We start from the raw sequence: 11,128 nt of genomic DNA, 5'->3' as shown, positions 1-11,128 counted from the left end.
GACCTGTTGCTGCCTGCCTTTGACCCTTGCCTGGTATTCTGACCTGTGAGTGATATCTGCCTGTCCTGATCTACCGCCTGTATCCTGACTACGACTCTGCCTGTTCCTTGCTGTTCCTGTTTGCTCCTGTCTTGACCCTGCCTGTACGACCACGACCATTTGGATCCCTGCCTGAGTCCAGCCTCGTTACACCATGGATGGGTGGGTTATTATATAACAATTTAGCTATTCTTTTTTATTAAAACTCAATCTTTTATAGAAAATACAATTTTTGTTCATACTTCTTAAATTTAGTTGACACATTTAATAGCCTTTCTCCCCCCCCCAGACATCCCGTGCCAGTCTCCCGTGAGTTTTTGGAACACATCTATGAACAATTAAACTCGATAAGGACTGTACTTCTGCAAAGACCCCAAGAAACGGATCATATATATTATCGGCTGGAAAGTGTTGTTCAAGTTCTTTATCGTTTAGCTGCGGTTGTTTCATTGCCGAGAGAGGATGAGATTTTCCACTTTTTACACCGCAGTTTGGAGCTTTTGGCACCAGAAGTTGGTGTAGGCCTACACTTCGAAGAGCGTGGACAAAATATGGTAGTAGGGAAGGAACAACTGCAGTTTTTACTGGAACAACATTTTAAAGTGCATGAAATCGCAAGAATGTATGGAGTATCCTATTCAACCATTAGAAGGTGGATGAAGGCGTACAAACTTTCCGTACGACAAACATACTCTGACATCACTTCGGAAAACTTGAAAGAAGTCATTCAGAACTTCATTGGACAGTACCCGAACTGTGGATACAGGATTGTTGATGGCCACCTGAGATCCGTAGGCATAAGGTATTTTTGCATGTTTTATTATGATAGTGTTTGTATATTTGTAGATAATCCGATGTAATAGTCGGCATGAAACAGAAGTTGTGATTGTCTTTTATTACTTATGAATTCCAACCATGATCTTGCATACCCCTCAGCAAATGTGCAGTTGCGCCCCTGCACAAACCTATCAATAATCTCCCCCACATAAAAAAAATAACCCCGCCCCCTCAATAAGGCACGATCAAATCAGGTAGCAATATTGAGAAAATGCCCATTATTTGGAAAAACTCATTACAGCTCTGCAGAGACGTGATGAAACGTGAAATAGTTGCAGATTAGAATGCCATTGGACAGTTAATAGTCCCACCCCTTGCCGATGTTATGATAACAAGATGTGTTACTTATTGGTAATCATTTCTTTGATTAGGACAAGTAAAATTATCTAACTTTTTTTTTTTTTTTTTTTTTTTTTTTTTAAATGAGCGTTTCAGTGCTTTATGTATTATTTATAGCCCCTTTTTTTTTTTTCTTTTTTTTATTCCCCTATAAATGAATTTTTACATTGTTTGTAGCATTAATTATTACCTTATTCTGAATGTTTCAAGGGTTACTCGTAATCGGATAATGGAGACAATGAGGCAGGTTGATCCTGTGGGGACAGTGTTGCGAGGCCTGGACCTGCAGATTACACAAAGGCGGCGATATTCTGTGCCAGGTCCTTTGTCTTTGTGGCACATTGATGGCAACCACAAACTTGTTCGGTAAGCATTGTCATCAAACACTGAATGTGTACATAACATTGGCCCTTAATGTAGTTTTCTTGTGTCTGTGCCTGTTAGGTGGAGAATTGTTGTCCATGGTGGCATTGACGGCTTCAGCAGGAAGATCATGTACCTAAGGGCAAATGACAATAATAGGGCGGCAACTGTTCTAGATTGCTTTCTTGGAGCCGTCCATGAACATGGTCTACCTCACAGAGTGAGAAGTGATAAAGGTGGCGAAAATGTGGAGGTGGCCAGGTTTATGTTGGAGCATCCAGAAAGAGGATCTGGTAGTTAACCTCAATCCAACTGATTGCAATATATGATATATATAAAGTGTATTGCAAAATGTAATGTAAAATTAAAGATGTTTCTTTCCAGTGCAAGAGCTGTGCTAAATCCGTTATCTCTGAAAATATTATTTTTCTGTTTTAATTTACACTCCTTTTTGTTTCTCTAGAACGTAACAGCTTCATCACTGGAAAAAGTGTGCATAACCAGCGAATTGAACGGCTTTGGCGTGATGTGTGGTGCTGCGTACTTTGTAACTATTATGCCGCCTTCAGACATCTCGAGGAACTTTTGCAGTTGGATCCTGACCAGGACCTTCATTTGATCTGCCTTCACTACGTGATGCTACCAAGGCTGAACCATCATCTTCAGCTATTTATGGGGACATGGGACAACCATTCCCTTTCCACTGAAGGGAACAGGTCACCGAACCAGCTGTGGTTAGCCGGCCAAGTTCTGGGTCCCCAGCAAATTCAGAACACTGTAAGCTTATTTTAAAAGGCTTTTAAAATATCTCTGCTTTTTATATAATTACAATAATTATATTTAATTTTATACAGTATATAAATTAATGTCTACCAACATGTTACTGAACAAGTCTTAATGGTGTTCTTAAAGGGATACTCCACTTTAAAATGAAAAATCTATCAAATACTCGCCCTCATGTTTCAAACCTGTATGAATTTCTTTCTTCTGATGAACAGAAAGGAAGATGTGTCAGTAATCAGACAGTTTCTGGTCTGATTGACTTCCATATATATATATATGGAAGTCAATCAGACCAGAAACTGTCTGATTACTGACATTCTTCTAAATATCTTCCTTTCTGTTCAGCATAAGAGAATTCATACAGGTTTGAAACCACATGAGGGCGAGTATATGATGACAGAATTTTCATTTTTAAAGTGGAGTAGCCCTTTAAGTTTAATGTGTTAATGTTTTTCTAGGAGGATTCAAACACATTTGGAATAGACTGGGATGCGCCTGTTGCAGTTCCAGATGCTATACACGAAGTCCTTGTTCCAGAAGCGCCACCTGCCCTACAGGATGAAATTGAGGCTTACTTGAGCCAAACCATTGACCCTTTCATGAGCAGTGATGTCTTTGGCATTGACATTTACATTCAGTGCCTAAGATCAGCCCAGAACTATTTGGCTGAAAACTTGTGAAATATACAGGTATATAATATAATATAATATAATTATTTATTTTTATTTTTTTTTTCTTTCCTTTTGGCCAAAGATTTACTTAACAATTTGATACAAAAATTGACTCTAGTTTGAACAATTACATTACATTTTGTACAAATAAATGCAAATTCTTCCACCCACAGTTCCTCTACTTAATATTATTTTAATCAAAATGTTGTGTTATATAACACATATATAACACATATATAATATGTTATATAATAACCAAGGGTATAAAACCTGCAGGGTTTTAGAAGTCTGTCAACACTGATAACTTCAATATTTTGCCCATGATTTTATTAAGGGCGTTAAGCTGAAACAAGGTAGATATTCTACCAGATTAAGGTGGGTAATATAGCCCTTTCCGTACAAGTAGACGCAATAATATTTGGTGAAACTATCACGTTAATATTTAAATGTTTAGAAATTTGTATTGTAGGCTAATAATTTGTAAGTGTTTTTATATTTATAACACTTGTCTAGAAATTATTTTTTTGCAAGTTGCTGGCTGTGATTCTACCATAAATGAGTTTATTTGGGCAAGGGGCAATTATTTGCCTTTAAGGCATTTTCTAACCTTTTTAAAATTTATCTTGTCAAATTGCTAAATGTAATCGATAAATAATTTAGAATGGTAGACCTACAGCTGCTTTTCAAATAAAATGAATTTAGTATTTTAGTTTATCTCTGTATAATTTTGTATTTTAGCATGTTCTTTAAATATGTACACTTATGAATGATTTCTAAGTGGTGTTTTACATTTTTTTTTTTTTTTTTTTTTTTTTTTTATTATTATTATTATTAAATGTGTGCGATTAAAAAGACCGCTCTAAAAAAGACTTTCAACCCCAGCCTAAACCTAAGAGTTCATAGTTTTGTGAAGGTTTTTAGCTAAAACTCCGAGCTAGGAAGGACGACCCTAGAGGATAAGATAAAATACTTTGTCAATAGCGTACTCCCTCTACCTTACAGTAGCCTCTTATTAGCCACAGCAATGTACACAATTAGTAAAGTTACAATTTCAAAGAAGTAATATTTAAGTTATTTTTAGAGGTAATTTTGAGTGCATCTTTTCTAACCTTGAACCATTTATTTTCTTAACTACTTGCATAACTAAATACTTATTTTTAAAATGATTTAAGTGGTAATCAATATGCAGCGAATATATAGGCCTTCTATCGATTGATCTTGACTTTATACCCGCCGCGCCCGTAACGTTCCTTAAGGTCATCTCTATACAGCCCGCCAATTGAATTGCAACGCTTCCTGTTCCCGCACAGTTTAAAATCTGGTGGGCAGACGTTAAGAAGCTCAAGAATGGCAGCTGAAGATTCAAGGTATTTGACTTTTATTTCAAATATCAGTAATGGACTATTATTGCGGCTATTGTGTAGCTATTGAGATATAATCAATTAAACTGTTAATTTCTTGCTAGATGATACTTTTTGTCAAGCCATTGAGATATATAATAAAACGTACGTTGATTTTGTTAACAATCATTAGTGAACAACAGCATCTTGAATGTAGGCCTACATAGGCTAACGGCCTTTCTTTTAGTTTGGTTTTACAAAATCTATATCTCATTTTTGTTTGTGGCTAAATAAGACAGCATTAACGTTTATTCAGGGTCATGGTCAATTTATTTTTCAGTAAGAAAATGAATCACTGATAGGAAATAATTGTTATCGCATGTTATCAAATAAAATAATTAACCATACACAATGCCGTGCCAAAATACTGTACTTGCGATATTTAACGTCACTTTTCGTGACACATTACTGGTGACATAGGCGATAGGCCTACTGCAACTTTCAGCACTATAGGCGACGAGGCCTTTTCTGCTTAAATATTGTTTTGATCTATCATGTGGTTTATTTGCTCGAATGAAATATTTAAACCATAAACATTAAAGTGATAAACAACGAACCAAAAAAACGTACACTTCCTTTAATTGTTTAAATGATCACAATTAGAAAGTAAATGCTTTAAACGAGATCTGCTGACTCTGAATTACTTTTTTTTTTTTTTCAGCTTGTTGGTGTTTAAACTTAAAGGGGTCATGAACTGGCTTTTTAAAATAAAAAATATTGTGGGTGGTCTGTAGTCCACTTATGACGTTTGCTTGGTTTTTACATTCAAAAACGTCAAAATGAATAAGTAATAGGCTATTTTCTACCCTGGTTTTGGGCCTAGCTCCTGAAACGCTTTTAATGGGCGTGCCACATTCAATATTTGCAGGTAAACGCCCACTGCTATGATTGGATAACAGTTTTGCTTATGAGATTCATGTAATGCTCGAATCAGTGGGCGGGGCTAAACAGGCAGTAGGCGTTGATCATCTTCTGCTGTGTTTGATGCCCTTTGACGTCATACATCCCCACTTTGGAAAACTTGTCCTTCTCTGTGCTTGCTGTCAGTAAAAGCTTTTATTTGACTAACAAGGAGTGTTTTCAGTTCTGAAATTTTCAGGATTTTCTTATAAATCAATTTCTCAGTTCATCACCCATTTAACACAATTTAAGGTAATTACTGTGCTGTACATGTGATCTTATTCCATACCTTTTATTTGTATATTTTTCCCCATTTCAGCAGTAACACACGATTGGAACAAGCAGCTAGGTTCCTAGAAATGGCCAATAATTTGCTGCTAAACCCTCCCTCTACATCTTTGTCTCAAGTGCCATCTACTGCACAACCACTGGCTTCCACACCAGCAACAAGCAGATGTTTAACATCATCCTCATCTCCCATGTCCTGCTCTTCAAACCTTTGCACACCCTCTCTCTTCAGCCCCTCTACTGTGCATACAGCATCCGCTCTCCAGTCAGCATCTCTATTACACACTGGCACACCTGTAAACATGCACACTGGGCCAGCCCTTAGTAGACTCTTTCAACCATATGTAAATATAAGGTCCTCAAGAGCTCGTCACAGGTTAGGCCCTTCTGCATGGGAGCATGAATTCTATTGCATGGCAAGTCCATCATGCAATAATTTACCCACACCAGAGGAAAACAGTATTTTAAAATTAAGTGGTCTTGGGAAAAAAAAGTCAGATTTGAGGATATGAACGGATCCTTTGCAGATTTTACCAAAAAAATTGGAGAGGTGTTCCCTGCATTAAAGCGAGCAGGTCCATTTAAAATAATGCGTACAGCCAGGGGTCGTCAATTGGTTGACATACCAATGCCACCAGAAGGGTACAGTATCCCATATCTTAGACTGGAAAGTGGCCTAAACAAAGCGGTTGCTTATATTGTACCAATTCAAAACAGCATTCCTCTTGTACGTCAGGAAGATACGGCAGAGGTAACTGTAATAAAGTTTATTTTATAAAAAAAATTTTTTTTAGAGTGAAATAATGAATCACTTTGTATAACATCACAAATTAAAGCTAATAATATAGTTATCTTTTTTTTTTTTTTTTTCCTTTTTGTACAAATACAATTATTTGAAATGTGATCTGTTCTGTGTTTTCAGAATGTTGTAATGGAAAGGTGTAATATTTGTTGCTGTGAGGTGCCCCTGCATAGGCTTCAAGAGCATGTTAATCTATGCAGCAACAGGTGTGTATAACTGCACCAGAGTAAAGTTGCCTATTCAACACTTACTGTAGTAACATTTAATTAGCTTACTAGATCAAGGCTGCTACAGTACATTTTATGTATAGGCAGAATGTTTTTTTACTTATACCAAATAACGCATTTTTGCTTCTTTTTAAGATCATCTGCTCAAGGCGATGCAAATGGAGGGTAATATGAAAGAAATTGACAGCCTCTGTACATTAAATTGTATTGCTTTCTTAATGATATGTTTTGTTTCATAGGAAAGCAACAAATGATCGTTGTCCAGCTTTTAAAATTCGTGTGGCTTTGTTGCTTGACCACAGTATGGCGACATTTAATAGCAATTTTGGTAAATTAACATAATTTGATATTCACAAAATATTTTATTTGTAAGACTGTGGGATGCTTTATTAACAGGCATTACCATTTTTCAGCCACAGAAATGAAAAGGATAGACATTGCTTGTGACATGCCTGAGGCAGACCTAAAAGATCTGCTCTGGAAGACTTTTCCTGGACTGAATCATAGAGACTTTGACTTCTGTCGAGTTGACCGATTCAGACGTGTGTTGGCTCTCAGTTCAAACACTTTATCCTCAGTGTCCATTCGTAAAGAGCTGGGCCGGTCCGCTCTTTACATAAGGCCAAAGGTAAGTAGTTGTTATCAAGCATGCTTTTTTTATCCTACATCTGTATCCTACAAGTGTATATGTAAAGTACAGTTACCCTTACAACAAGCAGATGTGAAACATTTGTTCATGTTTTTTACTTTATCAGTACACCCACTGGAACACTTGATTTCAAAACGTTAGTGTTAGCCAATTTACTTACAGAACGAGTTTATTTTCTGTATTGTATTCATATACATTTATTTTACAAGTATGATTTAATGACCATTTACTAGCATTAGTTTAAAGTCCCTGTGAACTGGAAGTTGCGTTTTTTTCTCCAGTGCTGTGACGTATTTTCCAGTGAAAGGGAATATTGAACAGAGGATTTTACTCTAGCGCTCCTACTCTCCATCTCTGCTCATAGCAGACAAGCGGTCTGAGGAGTGGTTAAGCGTTTTCAACCCAAGCCGTCAAACCAACGTCATTAGAAAAGGAATGCCATTCCAGACCGGAAGTAACTTTTCAGATTTTGATTAAAGATTACCACGGCAAAACATTTTTTCTGTGTATTAACTTGCAAGGATTAACTTACACAAGACTAGTAATATGCACTTACATACTAAACTGGGTCATTTTTGATTTCATGTCGACTTTAATAAACAAGCAAGATTCTAAAGCACACCTTGCAATGAAAATAGTAAATATTTTAATTGTAATAAAATGTAATAAAATACACCAATAATGTAACCTGGTTAAAACCAGACCATTCTCAGTAGTAACTGAGTTATGGTCTGGCAAAGCTCCATTAATAACAAATTTCCAAAGGGGCGTCACCAACGGACGTCGCTCAAATGCCTCTGGGTGCAATTGGATAGACCTAAAACCAATCAGAGTGATTGTCATTGCGTAAAGCCCGCCCCAACGTTTATGATTGGTGCCGCGATTTCGACGGATTAGAAATGGGCTTGAATGAGCTCTTTGCCAGACTACTTGCAGAGCAAATCTAAATTTGCTGGAAGTTTGCCTGGGTTTTACCAGGCTACCAATAATGTCTACACATTCACCAATATGAAATGTTGTGCTATAATGGCGACCACAGATACTTTTAGTTGTAAAAAACATGTTGTCTTTGTTAAATAGAAGCCCCTGGAATTGTCTGAGGACAGCGTCTCTTCAAATACATCAGTAAGCCATTTTTGTGCCTTAACGGATATCATGATGTGAGAGCAAATGCTTTCTTCCTTATGTTGATGTATATTTCACTTAAGGTTGGTGACATTTCATCTGAGGGGTCTGAAGAAAAAGAAAATCTGCAGGTGGATCCTGAGGAGGAGGAAGACATTATACCTGTAAGTTTTGTACATATGAAATTACTTGGTCAATTTTGCAACTACATCATACTGAATGATTGTATATATCTTAAACCTAAAGCATTTAGATTAGGGATTTCAGATTATCAGAGCCGGGATTAGAACTCATATCTCATGTCTCTGGTATGTTCCTGTTTAGTATCAACTATCTCATGTATTGCAGAAATCTCCAGTGGGAGATTTTAGCAGTGCCATATCTTCCGTCTGTATCTGCAATAAAGCTCTGTCCCACACACATAACTACGGTTTAAAATTGACACTAAGCGCTGCTGAAGAACTGTTACCTTCAAGAACTTCTTCTCACTAGAGGATCTATAGCTTACCTATTTTATTTGTCAGAGAAATCTAATACATTGGCAACCCACCCAAAAAGAGTCCATCAATACAGTATTAACTATTTACTCTTGTGTGCACCTCACCTAAGGTTGGTGACAATGTGTCTGAGGAGGAGGATGACATTTTCCCTGTAAGTTTTATAAATATTAAACGTGATCCAAAGTATTTTGAGAAATTTGCAACTACATCATACAGTATTAACTATTTACTCTTTGTGCACTTCACCTAAGGTTGTTGTCTTTGCATCTGAGGAGGAAGGACTAGAAAGTGTGCAGGTGGATCCTGAGGAGGAGGAAGGACTAGAAAGTGTGCAGGTGGAGCCTGAGGAGGAGGAAGGCATTTCCCCTGTACATTTTATTATACATATTAAACTTGAACCAAAGTACCTTGTGAATTTTGCAACTACATCAGAGTATTATACAGTAATAACTAATGATTTTTACAACAGAAATGAATCAATCAAAAACTTGCTTTAGCTGGACAATAACTTTATTTTAGAGCTGCTGTAAAGCCTAAACAATCTGTTACTGTAAGTTGGCTTGAGAGTCAACTTACTGAAATCCTATTTAAACTTATTATTATTCTGCTTCTTCTGACCCTAAATTTTCTGACTCAAACCCCTCCTAGAGCTTTAACTCCCCCCCCCCCCCCCCAGTTTCCTATCACTGTAAATCTGTTTTAAAACAATCTATATTGTTAAATAAGTCAAGTCATCTTTATGTATATAGCACTTTTATTAACTATATTCTCTTTTTGTACATCTCACCTAAGGTAGTTGACTTGGTGTGTCCCTGGTTTTACCATACCAAATGCTTTTTTCTGACCTGTATTTTTAATGGAGACATTATAGTTTTTTGATTTCTGATTGTCTGCCTGTTCATGTGAAGGTCATCAATGAAAGTTACATTTTGCCACAAGGTCATCATGCTGGTGGTGAAACGGTAAGCATAGCATTGTAATCCTGCAGATAATCTTGCTAGCAATATGTATTTCACTTCACTTCAATATATAACTATAATCTACAACTACATTTCTGGATAGAATAGATTGATGGAGCACTAACCAGTTATTCAATAACACACTGAGTCAGTTTAAATATGTTATAGTCATATTTTGTGTCATATCATATTTTGTTCCTTTAAATGGTTGTATTATGAGGTTGGTTGTCTGTTTGCCACCATGTTGCATTTATACAAATTATATCACTGTTTAACAGGAGAGTATAGAGGAAAGGAGGCGACTCATTCAAGAGCAAAATTCAGCCTATGAAGAGTCATTGCTCTTTGACCAACAGAGGGTAAATTCAGTTCCAAAAAACAACACAATAGAAGTTCCTGGGCAAAGTTATTTAACCACAGTGATGACATGTATTTTACAGCTGGAAAATGAGAGAAGAAGGGAAAGAATTGAGGAGAGACGACTACAGGCAAGTTCAGATAATCAACTGTGATCTATGAGCAGCATTTCTTAAAGTCGTTATGAAATAAAAATGTACCCTAGTTACTTTGTAAGATCACATTACTAAGTCTTGTAGTGAACAATTAATCTGTGCAAGTTAATACATAGAGAAAAAAATGTCTTTGTCATGGTAGTCTTAAAATAAAACCAGAACATTTGCTTCCACTCTGGAATTGAGTTGAATATCCCTAAACAATCCTCTCGAACCGTCTGCTATGAGCGAGGGATGGAGTAGGTGTGACAAAAATAAACCATTCCCTCTATCCCATGATAATTGAGGCTACAAATAAAAAGATAATGTTGTTTTGGGATGAGCAGTGAACAGAGTGTCCATTTATTTGATTAATTGAAAAATTATTTTATAATGTGCCATTACATTAGAACAAGAAAGTAAGCTTGTATTTGTTTTGTATGTAAAGAATTTCACTGAAGTAAATAATAAAAGACTGTTGTTACACAGGTTATCAGTGAGAGGAGGGAACTAGCTGCAAGTTTCCCTTCAGAGGGTGGAATCACCTTCCAATTCCATTACCCTGACGGCTCTCGAACACGCAGAGATTTTCAGCTGCACAACAACATACAAGTAAAAAGAAAAGACGTACCAGCCATATATGCATCTGTATTGTTGTGAGTTTTATGATTTTTAAGTTTTCAATTGCTGCTTGTCCTCCTTTCCTAGAATCTTATATGCTATGCAGGAGCTGTAGGGTCTGCAACTGAATTTCT

The sequence above is a fragment of the Chanodichthys erythropterus genome, chromosome 14, assembly GCF_024489055.1.
Source record: "Chanodichthys erythropterus isolate Z2021 chromosome 14, ASM2448905v1, whole genome shotgun sequence".
Lineage (NCBI taxonomy): Eukaryota > Metazoa > Chordata > Actinopteri > Cypriniformes > Xenocyprididae > Chanodichthys > Chanodichthys erythropterus.
This window is presented reverse-complemented; position numbering follows the sequence as displayed.